At 39.4% G+C, this 15883-nt stretch overlaps 1 protein-coding gene across 1 annotated transcript in view; it reads left to right on the plus strand.

Annotated features, from left to right (window-relative positions):
• The window catches only part of SNX24 (sorting nexin 24), an 83057-nt gene that overhangs the window by 57366 nt on the left and 9808 nt on the right, over positions 1-15883 (plus strand). The window lies entirely within an intron of this gene.

The raw sequence follows: 15883 nt of genomic DNA on the forward strand, positions 1-15883 counted from the left end.
ATGGCTCACATTTCTCATAGTAAGTAATTTGGCTGTTGGGCTTTTATTTGGCCCAATATTGGTAGGTAGTATTGTCATTTGTTTTGTCTTCTTCTTTGGAAATCTAATCAAGGAAACAATAGAAGGGGGGGGGAAAACACTTCTCCAAATTGTCCTTAATTGCTAGAACACAAAGTGAGCTAAACACTCTGGTGTTTCCAATTAAAGAATCTGTTTCAAGCAGGCACCATTAAATCTATCTTTCCCTGTCTGATAAATAAGCTATCAAAGACTGGAACAGATTAATTGAGAGCAATTAATTCAAGGCTTAGTATAAAAGTCAGACAAAGCCAATGCTGTCAGTGACTACAAATTTGACATAAAATAAATTATTTCTTAGATTAGAAACATTTTAGCTCTTACCTTTTCATTATCCTAGTCAGCAAACACTCAGGAGGATGGGGTTCAATTTTCTGCACTGCCAGGGTATGTTGTGAGTGATTTTGGGCGAGTCACTGTAGCAGGCTTGAGTGACAGAACTGGAGTAGTGGGGATTGCAGCCTTAATCTGTGTCCTTTGATCCTCCCTCTGTCACTTAGGTAGCAGAAATGTAAGTATGAAGACAAATGGTTGGAAAGTGCCCATCAGTCTTAAGAAATCATGAATTTCTCCCCATTTTTAAAAAAAATTCTGATGTTTTTGTAGCTGTACTTTTGTATACTTTAATATAGATAAGCAGTATATTTGTCTAAATGGAAATATAGTCTTGATCCAGTATGCTAGATATCATGGTGCAATGTGGTTAATAGATGCCTTCACCTAGACAAACTAAGGGAAGATAGGTCTATTGGTGCCTGTTGGCCTGGATAGCTGGATGGGACATTAATGATCACAACACCCAAGTAGGATGTGTGGCAGGATGGGAAAATGATGGCAGGTGCATCATCATCAGTTTTATTTCTGTACCACTTTCTGGCCAAAGGACTCTGGGCAGTGCATGGCAATTAACAAAATACAATATAAAATATACATAACCCTAAAAGCATTTATTTGAAATTTTAAAAATGAAATGTAACACCTAAACAACTAAGGCAGGTTCAAACAGCTCAGCCTCCTAAATGCAGCTGAGAGTAGCCACTTCCCAAGTGCTATTTCCAGCTATTAAATGCCCCACCATGAGAGCAGTCATAGCCTGCTGAAAGGGTAGTAAAGTTGGCACCGGCTGAGCCTGGTGGAGAGATGATTTCATAATTTGGGGGATTTTCGTAACTTTGGGGGATACCTTCCTGTTTATTGCCCTTGGAGGTGGCAATCAGATGACGTTTGCCTTAGTGTCAGGGTAGATTGAGGTTGGAAGAGGCATCGGAAGTACTGTGGCTCCAATCCATGTAGAGCTTTATAGATTAAAACTGGCACCCTGAATTGGGCATGGAAGTCCATAGCCACCCTCTGCAAGTGGGGCAGAATTGGTGTTATGTGTAAAAAACCTTCTGGTTCTGGTTATCAGTCTGGCTGCCAGATTTTGCACAGACTGAAGCTCCTGAACATTCAAGGGCAGCCCCGTGTAAAGTGAATTGCAGTAGCCAAGGTCAGAAATGACTAGTGCATAGATTACTGAAATCAAGCTGTCTCTGACTAGATAGAAGTGCAGCTGGGATAGAAGTACCAGCCAAAGCAGAAACCTCTATGCCATTGGGGCTACCTGAGCCTCAAGTGACAAAGATGACTCAAGGAGGGCTCCAAAACTATGAACCCACTTCTTCAAGAAGATTGCAATCCTATCCAGAGCAGGTTGAATACTCTCCATCTGGTCAGAGAAACACATTTCAGTCTTATCAGGACTGAGTTTTAGTTTGTTAGCCCTCATTCAGTCCATTGTTATATCCAGGCACACAGCCTCGTCAGCAGATGAAAATGAGAAATAGAGTTTCATGTTATCAGCATATTAATGGCAATGCATTGCAAAGTTCCAGACAACCCCACTTAATGGTTTCATGGAGATGTCAAATAGAATGAGGAACAAAATCGCACTATTTCCTTTGTGTTCTGCCTGTGAACTTCCAGCGACATCTGACTGGCTGCTTTTGAAAATAAAATAATGGAATAGATAGAGGAGCCCTTAATTCTGAGTCATGATGAAAGTAGACAAACAGAAGGCACCTGGGTATGGCAAGGCAACGTGTGTGATTAGATTCTTTCCTCTCCCTGCTTGCTTTTGTGAGTAAAGGTTAATGCTCGTGAGGTAGCTGAAGAGTACTAAACATAGCCAGATTAACCACAGGGCTGTAGCCCCCTGGCTCAACATCTCAGTGGGCCCACATGCTAACCTAGATTCCCAGCTTTTAAATAAAAAGAGCAAATCTATAGTCCTTATGGATCCTGAGATATAAGGCAAGGCATCCAGCCACATTCCATTCATTTTGTGAGGAATAAGTTGTCTTCTGTATAGCCTGAAGTGCCTCATCTTGCCTAATTTTGGAAGCTAAGCAGGCTTGGGTCTCACTGAAATCTGGATAGGTGACTTAAAGGTTGTGAACCGCCCAGACAGTGGTATAGAAATGTAATAATAATAATACTTTTCAGTGTTTAGATAAATTTACAGCTAACTATAGAATGAAGACGTGTCTGCAGAAGAGAATTACTTGTTCATTTTGAGCTTTATTTTGGTTTACACAGAGTTCTCCATGGAATCGGGAGTATCTCCCATAGAAAATAATAGGAAAGTCTAGAATTTTAGTGTGCTGTGATTGGACAGTAGCATATCTAGCACCAAACAATGGATAGCTAGAATGACAGCAGGCTGTGTTCTTTCTGACTCAGGTCTTATTTCATGCAAAACAAAAATAAAACGATTACTTTTAAAGATGTATTTATAACCATTATCTAAAACAAATCCCTGACCAATGCAAATAAAGTCTGCCATTGTTTTCCTATTGGGTGAGACCTCTGTGGGTGACTGAGAGTTATGTCAACATTGCAAAATAATCCATGGGTGTTAAACACATATTGCTGGGAGGGAGAGTAGTGTATGTAGTGCAATTCAGAGTAGTTGTCTGGTCGGTTAATGTTTGGGTGTTTTCATGGGAAAGGGATGCAGCCAGAAGCTGTAAAGAATGCATTCCTTCATGAAATACTTTCCTGCATTTCACTCAGCATATGTCCTGTATCTAAACCTGAATATTACTTTTAAATGGGCATGAGTTCACAAAAGCTTATGACAGAATAGGTTTGTTAGTTTCTGAGGTGCCACAAGACTCTTTATCAGCTTCATACAGAAAGTGGAAGCATATGAGTGCTAAGAGGATATTGTTCACAGTTTGAATATTTAGTATGTTATAATACCACCCACTTATACCCACCACCCCACTTGGGACAATATATTCTCCATCCCATGTAGCGCCTTTTAAGGGCTTGTCAGGGAGATTTGTTCAAATTTGTTCAAAGCACAGTCACCCCAGCAGTAATGGCTCCAAAGGAGCCAAAAGGACTCCCAAAAAGTGGGAGAAGCCACCACTTCCATTTGCATTTATCTGGAACTTGAGGAGATACCATGTCTCCTCTGTGCCTCTGACGAGTGTCAGTTCAATGCAAAATAGCAAGAGGACAACATTGCCAAATGAGAATTTTTGTCCCCCACCCAATGTTTCGTGTTCCTTTCCAGAGCAATAACTTCTCCCACTTTTTTAAACACTTTGGTGCCCAGCCTTATTTTCAACTACCAAAAGTATATAAGTCACCTAAGAACCAGCCATAAATCACTGACTTTATATTACTGGTGTAGTCCCGGTTGAGTAGCAATGGTGCACAGCTTCAGTGAAGTGCAAACGCCTATTTAATATGGCCTATGCAATGCAGCACTGCAGTTCTGCAGTCTACTGTTTATCATGTTTTGTGGAGTCTTTTGCTGAAATCTAGTGGTTCCTATCACATCCTGTTCAGATTATATAGTTGGCCTTTGGAAATGATTGGACTTTAAGTTACGGAGGAGGAAAGGACAGGGAAGCCCCACTACACCATTGGAAATTGCATAACATATGTGGAAGTCCATTTAATGTGGCAAGGTGTTTGTAGTGTTTAGGTTAACAGAATGATTAATTTATACATACTAATGGTAACAAGTGGGGTCCAAAGTACAATTTGCACAGTATGTTTAACAGTGTTTGCAGGGAAAGAAAAAAAGGCAATATAAGAAGCAAGATACATTATAAGCAAAATGTAAGTATAGTACAGTACTGCTATGTTTTTGAAGCATAAGTTACTCAAATTAACCTGTAAAGTATCCTGTTCATGAACTTTTACCAGGTCAGAAACGGAAATTCAGTAACAATGCAGAATGTGCACTGTTGTATCCTATGGCTTCTAGAAAGTGTCTAGATGGCCATAGGATTTTTCAGTTTCCCAGGTACCAGGTTAGAAAACTGGTGCAATCTTGTAGCTGGGCATCTGCACTCGGTTCCCTTCCACCCTTTTGCAGTTGGTGCTTCTCCAAGGTTGTAACAGCAACCTTGGAGAAGAGCTTTTGGGAGATTTCTAGGGGACAAGGAAATGGCACTGCCAAGTTATAACGTTTCATGGTGGCATCTTAGCCTCTTCCCATTCTCAGCGCTGAGTCCTGCAGCTTTGTATAGGGGAGAAGATAATGCGGCTTGCAGGAAGTCCAAAGGTTTGTCAGGGACAAGATGAGAACCTGACAGAGGGCAGGAGAAAGAGCAGGAAAAGGGGTCCTTAAATGTTCACCCTGTTGGCAAAGTCCAGTGTGCTGTCTATGTGCCCCTTGTGTGCAGGGCAGCCTTCACATGAGGAGACCACTGGCTCCTTTGGTGGCACAGACACAGTGCCACTTTAAAGCACCACTTCAGCACAGGGCAGTGGCCAGGCAGGAGCACCAAGCACAGCTCTCTCAGAGGTTGCCGCTGCTGGAGGTGGCATCGTACAAGGCCCTGTGGCAGTGAGATCCTGTTACCATAGCTGGAACATAAACTGAGATTTACCGTAAAGTCTCTGTATTGAGCTGATTAGCACTACATTGAAGAATAAGAAATAATTACTGAAGAAAAACTACTTAGTTGCCATAGAATTACAACTCTAGTGGAATGGGAGAAGGTCATTTACATGATCAGCATATTCCAGCCACTGCTTCTTTGGCAACTACTCTAGATTACAGTTCATGGTGAAGCTGTGTGGTGTGTGTGTGTGTGTACGTGTCTCTGTGTGCATGTGATAGAATTGCATCCAATGCAACAGGAGTGCTAACATAGATTACATTGTGCTCTTGTAAAGGACCTGTTGTGCAATGCCAATAGTGTTAACTGGCACAACAGATTTTCCAGGGAATCATGTCATGCCACCTAATGCTACTGGCATTGTGCTAGAGGACCCTTGTGCTAGGGCAGGGTAATTTATGTTAGTGTTTATGCTGCATTCAAACCTCCCCAAGTTTTCCACTTTTAATCTGCTTAGCCAGAAACGGGTTAATTCAATTTCAAATAAATTATTCGATCAATTTTATGGAACAAGTAGACAGTTTCCTCTTGGTTTTCCTTCTGTAAAGAAAAAAAATCACAAAACTATATCATAAAGACTGGAATGATGTCAGAATAGATCTGCTGATCTATGTAACTGGTTGTCAAGCAAATTCTGTTTGTCATCAACACAGAAAGGGTTAGGAAGGGTTGAATGGCTGCCTTACATTGGCCTTCCAAATTGGCAATTTCATCTTCCCTGCCTTTATTAAGAAATCGCTCACACATGAGTTTGGGAGGGACCAGTGTCAGAGAACAGGAGCTACAATGAAGTACATTTGATTGAGCAAGAATTACATTGCTCAGTGCATTCTATAAAAAGTGTCAGTTTGCCACCCAAATAAATGCCTAGAGCGCATAAAACATGGAGCCAAGTGACCCCTTGAAGAAAAATCAATTGCAATTCATATTTCATATGCCTATAATTGCTGGTGAAAGCAGAGGAGCAGTTCTTTATAGAGAAGTCTTCTCTGTTGTTGGATGTTTCTTGTTTGGAGGGAGGTGTGTGTGTTTGGCTCTTTTAAGTGGTCATCCCTTTCATAGGGGCTAAATTGTTCCAGTCTGTAACAACAGAAGTCAAGTTTTCTAATTACTGCTCTGTGTTTGTACTGAATTATAGACAAACATTATTTAGATACAGCTATTCTTCCTGAGATACATGCAGGTTTTACAAGCAAACAAACAAGCAAGCACTCCTCTAGTCAAGGTTCTTTCGTGTGTGAAGTTACCAATTTGTTAGCATTTTAACCCACAAACAGTCTTTTGTGTGTTTCTTTTCCTTGAGCAGGCAAAGAATCCTTTAAAAGCAGAATTCTGAAAGTCTCCTCTTTATTTTCCCCACCCTTCTTTATTTCAGTCTCCCCCCCACCCCCACTCCCAAGCTGCTGTAGGATTCCTATCCCACTGTGGACTGAGATGTCATATGGATAGAGAAAATGCCGCTCACTTTATGGATTACTGTTAGGTCAACAAAACTTTGGCAGCATTGATTAACTTGACAGTGAGTACAGCAGTACATTTATCACTTATGGCTGTGCTGTAGAAAATCTAATAAGAGGCAAACAATTCCCTTTAGAGTAGTAACAGGTTCACTGTGGCTAACGGTGCATGCACTGGAAATTTCTGCCTTTAAATTATACTCTTGCTGCTAGTTGGGTCATTGACTCAATGCTACTGCACTTCCCATGACCATGTTCTATATTATTTATTTGATCAAAACTGTGTAGTTTATAGAGCTATGGTTTAATGGAAGCTTGCACCTGACTGTTTATAAAGGAATAGTCTATAGTTTAAAAGCATTAGATTAAGGTGCGTGCCTTGTGCAATTAAATCAAAGCTGGCTGCTGTAATTTGTGAAGCTTGAGCTGTTTCCAAATGGTCAGAGAGGACATTTACAGAATATGATTAATCAACATTTACTGCATAAAAGGTGTATAGATTCAAGGAATATGTATTTCTTTAGCTTCATCAGTAGAAGATTTACAAAAACTACATTCCTAGGTATGCGTATGTGAATTTTGATAGGATGAGATTTGCAGGGCCAAATTGTGCTGCAGCTGAAAGCTTCATTGTGAGCATAGAAAGCATCATTTAGGGAGAAAACAAAGAGGTGGAATGTGTATTGCATTGTAAAGAGAAGCAATGTGAGACCTTTACACTTAAAGCACTAATCAGCATTACACGGTATAAATATTTTGTCCAATTCTAGTTATAGAAAACTTTCCTAAGGAAACTGAATGAATTCCTATTCAGAATAGTTAAGGTACAAGGGATGCTCCAAAAAGTTAAAGCAGATTAAATTGACTCATAGACCTATGCAAGTTTGGATACGGTTTGATAGGAAAAAAGCTTAAAACTACCAGCATGCCATGGCCAGTAGGCCTTTTCTTTCTCTAAACCTGCATAGGACTGTGCTCTTAGCCTTCCAGGTGAACACAATTGCAGATGAACTCAACACAACTTCCAGGGTGCCACCAGAGAACAGAATTCTGACTGCCATTAATTTCACTAGGCTTTTTGTCAGAGCATGTCTTGTCTCTTAACTGTTCTGATTAAGAATTCTGAATGTTATCCATTTTCCTTTGGAAAGTCTGGCAATAATTGGACAACAGAAACACAAGTGCTGATAAGTGTTTCTACCATAAAGGTATCACTCTGATAAATTCTTTTTTTTTAACTAGCTGTTTCTAAATCAATATGTAATTACACATAAAAACCTACAAAATCCTTTGTTTGTTGTCCCTAAACCCTTAAGTTAATAATGTTTTCTTGTATTACTTTCTAAATACTTAAATGTCTTACAAGCCAAAAGAAAGTTGGAAGGAAAGTTTGATAAATTTAATATTTATCTTCTAATAGCTTATGGGATATGCTTGTTTCCAAATGGCAATTCCGAATCTCTGGATGAAGTTTCAAACTCACTTTGCTGTAATTAAATAGTATTGAAATCAACAAGCTTTACTTCTCAAGCTTACCTAGTTAGGTGTTCATGAATAACTGAATTTAGTTTATCATAATATCAACCAAATGAGGTGTGGCAGGTTTCAAAATTTCTATTTTGAAAATAGAAATTCCAACACATTTTCTACCAAATAAAGTTATATAGTTTTTGTTATTGGACAAGAATTGTTTTACTTGAATCAATTGTCAGGAGACTTAATGTAATGATTCAGTTGTGATCTGGCTAAAAGAACACTTTGTAAAAGAAAATCGCATTGCAGTCTAATTTTAGTAGAAAAACTGAATTCTTCTGAAAGAATAATACAATACAATCCAGAGTAGGAGTGGCCATGAACAGAGTAGTATTAGAGCTTTGGAGAAAGGTTTCGTTAAACAGTGGATTCTAATTTTTATTCTTCTATTTAGCATAAATAAAAGCTGTCACTCTTGAAGTGATCTCGTTTTAGAAACGGTAGTACACACTTCCTTAAATTCATGGATTTGTATAAAGGAAGTACTCCCACCACTTGCCTTCTTAAGTGTGGAGACCTGAATATTGATTAGCTATCACACTGGCATCAGAACTACTCTTAGGATTCAATTTTTTTGTTGTTTTGCATATTTTATTGATCAAAAGTGGTAAATGAGCATCAAGCGTGCAAGAAGACGATGAATTGTTTACTTGCATAAAATAACCTTTCAATAAGGGAAGATGCATTGCTCACACTTTTGGTGCTGTTCTGCTGCCCGAAGCAGATGGCATTCAGCTGCTATCGATTAGCTCCTATAGTTACTGAGCAGCACGTAACTAGGCATGCTCATTTCAGGTGGGTTTTGGTGTGTTGCTGTTCCTTCCCCCACTTACTTTCCTTCCCTTTCCCATCCTTTTGGCAGAAGCAGCACCCTTCTTTTATAAAACAATTTTTAAAACCATATGAACTATGCTGGAGGTAACAGGGGAAAACACATTACATGTATAAACAAAGGAGAAGAAATGTCACTTCTGTTGGAATTGGAATAGGAAACCCATACTGATTGCTAAGTGAAGAACTGAGGTTTCCATTTCTATCATTTTACCACCAAGTAAATACAGTAAGATTTTAAAGAACTGCTTTGCAATTTATACTTTTTCCCTTTTTGATGTTTGTCCAAGTGTGTGACATTTTTAATGAGAATCCTTCCAGATCTTCCAGCTCCCCACACCATTCCAGAATTTTATTTATTTATTTATTTATTTATTTATTTATTTATTTATTTATTTATTTATTGTATTTATATACCACCCCAATAGCCCAGAGGGCTCTCTGGGTGGTCTACAAACACTAAATTCATTTATGGTAATTCAGTGGCAAGACATGACAGACCTTGGATCTGTATCAGATTGCTGGTATATCATCATCTGATGGATTTGTTCTCTTAATATATGGCTGCATGGCATGCACTACTTAGTGTGACATAGCTTTCAGCTATGTACCTCAGCCACCAGGTTCTTGATAAACAAGTCACCTTTGCAAATATTGTTCAGGGCATCCTCATGTACCATTAACTACCTTTTAGTTTAGGGAGCAATGTACTGGAAACAGTAAAGCGGGTAGCTAACCCTAAACCTAACCCTCGAATAAATGGATTTCTTACAGTGTTAGTAATGCTATTCTTTCACTAACACAGGGTTGTGGGACCTGTAGCCCCCTGGGTGTTGGACTACAACCACCACGCTGGTTGGGTGTGATGTGAATTGGGATCTACCAAGACAGGCAGCCACAGATTCACCAAACCACCACAGGTTCTCCAGACAGGCACTAGCAGTTTGATTGGTGACCCTGGTGAGGAAGGGGGAGCTTACAATTCAAAGCCAAAGACAAGGTGCCCAGGTTTCAATGTTCCATGTGAGCCAAGTCATAGACAATGACCTAGTTTACAGAGAATGCCAATGTAGAGTATTAGTTGAATATCAGAGTATCAGTTTGCACATAATGACAACCTATATTCTGATTTTTCATTATACAATGCAAACCAGGGTGTCTAATTAAATTGATTACTTTATTGAGTGCTCTAATCTGAAACCTGTACTAACAAAGTACAACTGCCCATTATTTTGTAAAGTGTACATATGCTATTCACTTGATTTTATCATCAGCTTTATTAGAATCACAGCTCAAAGTCGAGTTGGCTTATTTCTTGTTGGTCGGTCATTAATTCACTGATGGCTTCTTTTTGAGCATTCCATGGTGATAAATACGATTCTGAACCATGCCTACCAGGTATATTTGTGGTAATCAGATAAAGGCTCTGTTTGTTTAAAAGACATACAGAATCCTTGCTTTTGCTTTCCAGAAAATGATTCTCCCACATGTTTGCAGGGCAACTGGTTCTCTCAGAACTCAGGCCACAAGAAATAAGTTATCTAGTCTTCTGTGTGCTGGTGCGGGGAGAGTCTAAGCAACATTTTTAATCATTGGTATAGGAATATAGGCCACCAATTTCCAATTGGAGCTATCGTACTAATAGGTGTGGGATCCACCAGCTGCTGCTGTCACAAAATCCCTGAAAATTTGAACAGCATTGCTGTGGCTTTCTTTCTCCAAGGAGAGAGAGAGAGAGAATTACCCTCAAATAATAATTTGATGTACCCTTCCCACTTAACCTTCTGATAATACAGAACAGTTCAGGGCAAGAAGACAAACTTGCAAACCAGTAGACTTAATGATTTTGGAATGTTAAACAGAAACCAGCAAAATGTAGGGATGTGTATAGAATAGTGTTCATAAACTTAGTTGGAAGCTGAATAGGTACCAAGAGCCCCTGAAATTCTCCTCTTTGCTCCCAGCCCGCTTTACCCCACTTTCCTTTCCGGACCTCCTGCCTAGTCCAGTATCTTTGCTGTAGTCATAGAACAGTAGAGTTGGAAGAGGCCAGAAAGCAATCAATTCCAACCTGCTGCTCAGTGCAGGACACCAAGTTAAACCATCCCTTTTAGATGGCTATCCAGATAGGTTTCCTGTTCTCTTAACTCTTCTTCTTGTGGCCTCCTCCTCTTTGCTGCTGCTACCCATTTCTCTGCTTGTGAGAGCTGAAAGGCAAGATGTAAGTCATATTTGTCCCATTCCTTCCCTTTTTATTGCCACCCCTCACATTCAACTCTAGTATTCTGTTCGTACACTAACTTCCTATCTGTTCGCCTACGCCAGTGTCATACAGGCTTTCTGCTTTGTCCACTACTAGGCATAATAGGGTTCTTTTTCAAGATGTTGTGCACCTGTGAAGCCCGGGCCCAATTCAAGGTGTTGGTCATGACCTATAAAGCCCTAAACGGCTTGGGTCCTGGCTACCTGAACGAGTGCTTATGTCCGTATATGCCCGACCGCCCCTTGAGATCTGCGGGAGAGTCCTTTCTCCGGGAACCCTCCATGAAAGAAATTAGGAGGGTGGGTACTTGGAGGAGGGCTTTCTCTGCGGTGGCACCCAACCTATGGAATTCACTCCCCAAAGAGGTCCGCCTGGCACCGTCGTTACTGGTTTTTCGGCGCCAGGTAAAGACCTTTTTATTTAAACATCATTTTAATTGTTAAAATATATGATCTGGCCAGGGCAACTTCTTCTTCCTTCTCTTTTCTCCTCCTCTATTCTTTATTTACTTATTTTATACTGTTAATTTTAATTTTATATTATTGTATCTCAGTGTATTTTTTGTATTTTTGTATTTAGTGGTAATTTATTATGTTCTATTGTATTTCAATGTACCTTATTGTGTTGTAAGCCGCCCCGAGGCTTCGGCAAGGGGCAGCATAGAAATGTTATAATAATAATAATAATAGTAATAGTAATAGTAATAGTAATAGTAATAGTAATAACAATAATAACTGGAAGTTCCAACCTTTGGTTGTTGGCAGCATGCTCAACTCTTATTTCTAAGTTTTGGGCTGATTTCTGAGTTTTGGGAGTTGAACTCATGCTAATTAGTGTATGATGAACTATGGGTATGTTGGCAGGTCATGTCACTTTTGATTGTGAAGCATTTCACTCATGTGTTCAGACTCTTCTTTAATGGTGAACTATGCAGGTATAGAGTACAGTTTAACCACTAACAGCTTCTGATAATATTAGTTTTGAAGGAACAAAAATAAAGGCTCTTTTTCTAGTCTACGTTGAGGGAAGGAAATATGCTACAAATGAGCAAGACCTGCCTTGTCTTCCTTAAAACACACACACACACACACACACAGAGAGAGGGGGGGGGGTTCATTCTTAGGTTAGGGAGAAAATATTCCAGACTGCTTGATTTTTAGTCTATGCTGTTCCTTTGCTAACTTTTTTTATCATTGTTAGAGCCCTTTAAGCGACTGCTGGAGACAAGGCAAACAGAGGAATATATACTAAAAAGTGTTCTATAAAGACTGTGCGTTTAAGTCCCAGTGGAGGCTGACGCTCCAGCCTACTTACTGTAGCTAGAATGTATTGATTTTTTTCTCCCCCATTTTTAGCTGCACCACTGAATTAGATATTGTGAAGCATCTTTCCTTGTGAAGAGAGGAAAAACTGTCATGAACTTTTTCACCCTAACAATAGGGCATTTCAGACAAAAAGATTGCAAAAAGGATTTAAACCTTCAAAAACATAGCCTCTGAGTGCATACAACACAACAGTGATTGTTCTGGCCAAAAGATAGCCGTGAGTGCTGAAGTTCTTGGGTTGGATGACTAGAGAAGTGGGGGATGAATTTTTAGAGCTGTTTTGTGTGCTAAAAAAATCAATCAGTGAAAACAATGCAATCCTCTAGTGCGCTCTCAGAAGGTTAGCAAAACGGTCTTGTCCAAGTTTTCAGCGAGCTGTTCAGTTACTGTTATAATTGGCTGATGAGTAGGTTTGGACCTAACTAGAATGCCAGGGTTCGATTTCATAGTGTCCTCTGTGAAGATGTGTCACCATTTATACTGGCTTTAGTGACAATTTTTTAAAAGGGAAACTCATGGGAAATCATTATGCTGTTTATATGTCTCCCATCCTGGAGAGCATTATCCTGTGATATTATAGCACTGTTTTCCACTTCATGATGGCATCTAGCTAAGGTTAAGGCAGAACAAGTCCCTCTGCAATTTTGTGACTATATTTTACTTACTGAAACAGAAAAGATAACTGACAATTAAGGATTTGGGATGTCACTGAGGGAACATGTGCAACTAACCAAGGACACTCTCTAGGGACATGTTTTTATAAAGTTGAGAAAGTAGAAAAAAAGGGATTTTAAGGGGTCGGTTACATAATAGGTTGCCATTCTGAAACAATATTTCCGTAAAAACTTTAACCATTTTAAAAAATCCTTCAAAACAATTAGTGAAGTGTACCAACAATTAGTTCCTCTAAAACATATTACTCAATCATTTAGCTCAATTTCAATTTGATCATGTGAGAGCACTTTATATATTCAGTAGAACAAAGAGGATTTCTACTTTAAGTTCACTTCTGCAGCCCCTGGAAAAAAAACCTTGTACATACAAAAAAGAATATTTTTAACTCGTGTGTGTGCATATAGATAGATAAAATGCATATATTCAATGTATAATATGTAAGTGGGTCTACATTTTAAATCAGGAAAAATACATCTATTTCTAGACTATTAAAAGTTTAGGAAATGTTGACCTGTATATTCTGCCATGTTGCAGGTGGTATGTGGATAGTAAGTTAAATGTCTCTGTCAAAATTCCTCTTGCTTGTGCCAAATGAATTGCCTAAAAGAGCCATAAATAGACATAATTCAATCCCATACCGAAGTAGTCTGAGCTGTACACATATAACTTTGATGGATATTTCATAAAAATCTTGAATGCAAATCTAATGAAATATGTTCTTTGGATCTAACAGCAGCAACAACTAATGTTTAAACAGCTAGCCCATTCCTTGCTTTAGCCAGCTTTTGACATAAAAAATAGAGTGCTTGCTCTATCCAATAGCTAAAAACAGCCTCAAGTTGATAGGATATGTACAAAATAATCCAGATATATTAGCCTTCTGACTATGTAACAAAAGCAATGCATACATTGGGTAGGTTCTAGAGTAGTATTCTGTTTATTTATTTAAAGCTTTTATATCTCACTCTTCACAGGGTCGCAGAGCGGTAATACAATAAAATAAATAAATAAGATATGGTGTTCTATCAGTGATAGTTTTCCTGAGCTGACTTCCACTCCCATCAGTGGAAACTGGGGAGATGATTTTGCTAATTTCTTTTCTGACCTGCAACTCCCTGTGTCTCTTCCCCTCCACTCATTCACATAAACAAACACTATTCCAGATAGTTCTCCAGTTCTTTGTATCACATTTTCCAGGGGTTGCTGGGAGAATGTAAGATCGTGTCCCACATTCTGCTACTGGGATTCCTTTTCTGCATCAGAAACCTTCCATAGACAGAAAGAAACTTTCCTTCCACAGGAGACATATTCTCTCTATATATATATCTTATTGGGTTTATCTTTAGAAAGCAGTACTGGCTGTGTACACATATGTACTAAACAATGGTTAAGTGTTATATTAAAAAGCCTCACGCTTGCAAGCTCTCTCTTCCCACAACTACATAAATTCAGGAACTTTCACTTCCATTTTCAATTAACTAGTCTGTTGTTTTATCCAAACCCACATGGATTGTTTCTAGTCATAAGAAGAACTCATTTAACACAGCAACTGATTTAACACAGGTTTAACACACAGATGGGCAACTCATTGCCCAGCATATTGGAAGGGCAGAACTCCTGTCATGCCTAGTCAATGTAGCCAATTGTAAAAAACTAAGGGTTGCAAAACAAAACAAAACAAAAAAAGCAGACCCATTGCTGGTTTAGTAAAATGAACTAACATCAAGCCAGGTGTTTTAGGGTGTGTTGCTCTAAATCAGGGGTCCTCAAACTTTTTGAATAGGGGGCCAGTAGAAAGGTGCCAGGGATGGGTGCGGGCCGCCAAGGCGGTGCGGGTGGGGGGCGCGGACACAGAAAGGCAGGGGCATGTGTGTGCAGAGATCACTTTCTCCCAACAAGTCCAGAACGATCTCCTTGCGAGCAAGCCGGCACTTCGCCACACACGCGCGCATGCACAGTGAGCTATGGCAGGCTGGATAAATGGGCACGGCAGGCCAGATCCAGCCCACTGGCCCTAGTTTGAGGATGCATGCTCTAAATGGTGATTAAAATTAACCACAGTCCCAGGTTTGGGCATAACAAACCACAGTTAATTGAAAACATATGCTAAAGCATCTAATCTTGCACCCATGTTGGCATAGACTGAAGAGTGAACTGAGCAAAGGGACTCAAGGATGAATCATAGTTCAGTATAATGTCAGAATTAAGTCCCCAAAAAGAGATTATAGCACCAAGCCACATTCCAGTGGCTAAGCAGCCTATAGACCAATACTTTTCCTGACTGTATTAAAATACTGAGCAGCTTTCTCAGTATTTTCTCTCAGTACCTACATCAAGAACTATTAACCCAAACTGTTTTATTTGGGTTAACAGCATATATTGTTATGCAGTTCACATATCCTTTGATTTGCATCCCCCTTCACCCCTCCCTTCATAGGTAACAAATGCAAAGCAAGATGAATTTTGTAGCAGTGGAGTGCTGATTTTACAGAATGCAAATAGAAGAGATATTTAATGCAGAATTCTCATTTAAAGGTGAAGTGAAAGGCTTTGCACCTGCCAGAATCCCAAGGTTTTATGTCTTTACTGTAAGCATTGATGTAATCATGAATATCTACTTCAAGGTTGCCTGCTTCCTCCTTTGTGTTGGTTGGCTGGTTGGCAAACTTTCACATGACTCAGATCAGATCCAGATTAAACCAATAATGTTTCAATGGTGGTGGTTCAACCACAACAAATAACTTTTATTGACCCTTTGGCAGTCAACTGGGAAACAATGGTGGCTTTTCTGAAGAATGATCTACTGTACCCCCATCC

Source organism: Varanus komodoensis, unplaced genomic scaffold (genome assembly GCF_004798865.1).
Source record: "Varanus komodoensis strain SLA01 unplaced genomic scaffold, ASM479886v1 scaffold5, whole genome shotgun sequence".
In the NCBI taxonomy this organism is placed as follows: Eukaryota; Metazoa; Chordata; class Lepidosauria; order Squamata; family Varanidae; genus Varanus; species Varanus komodoensis.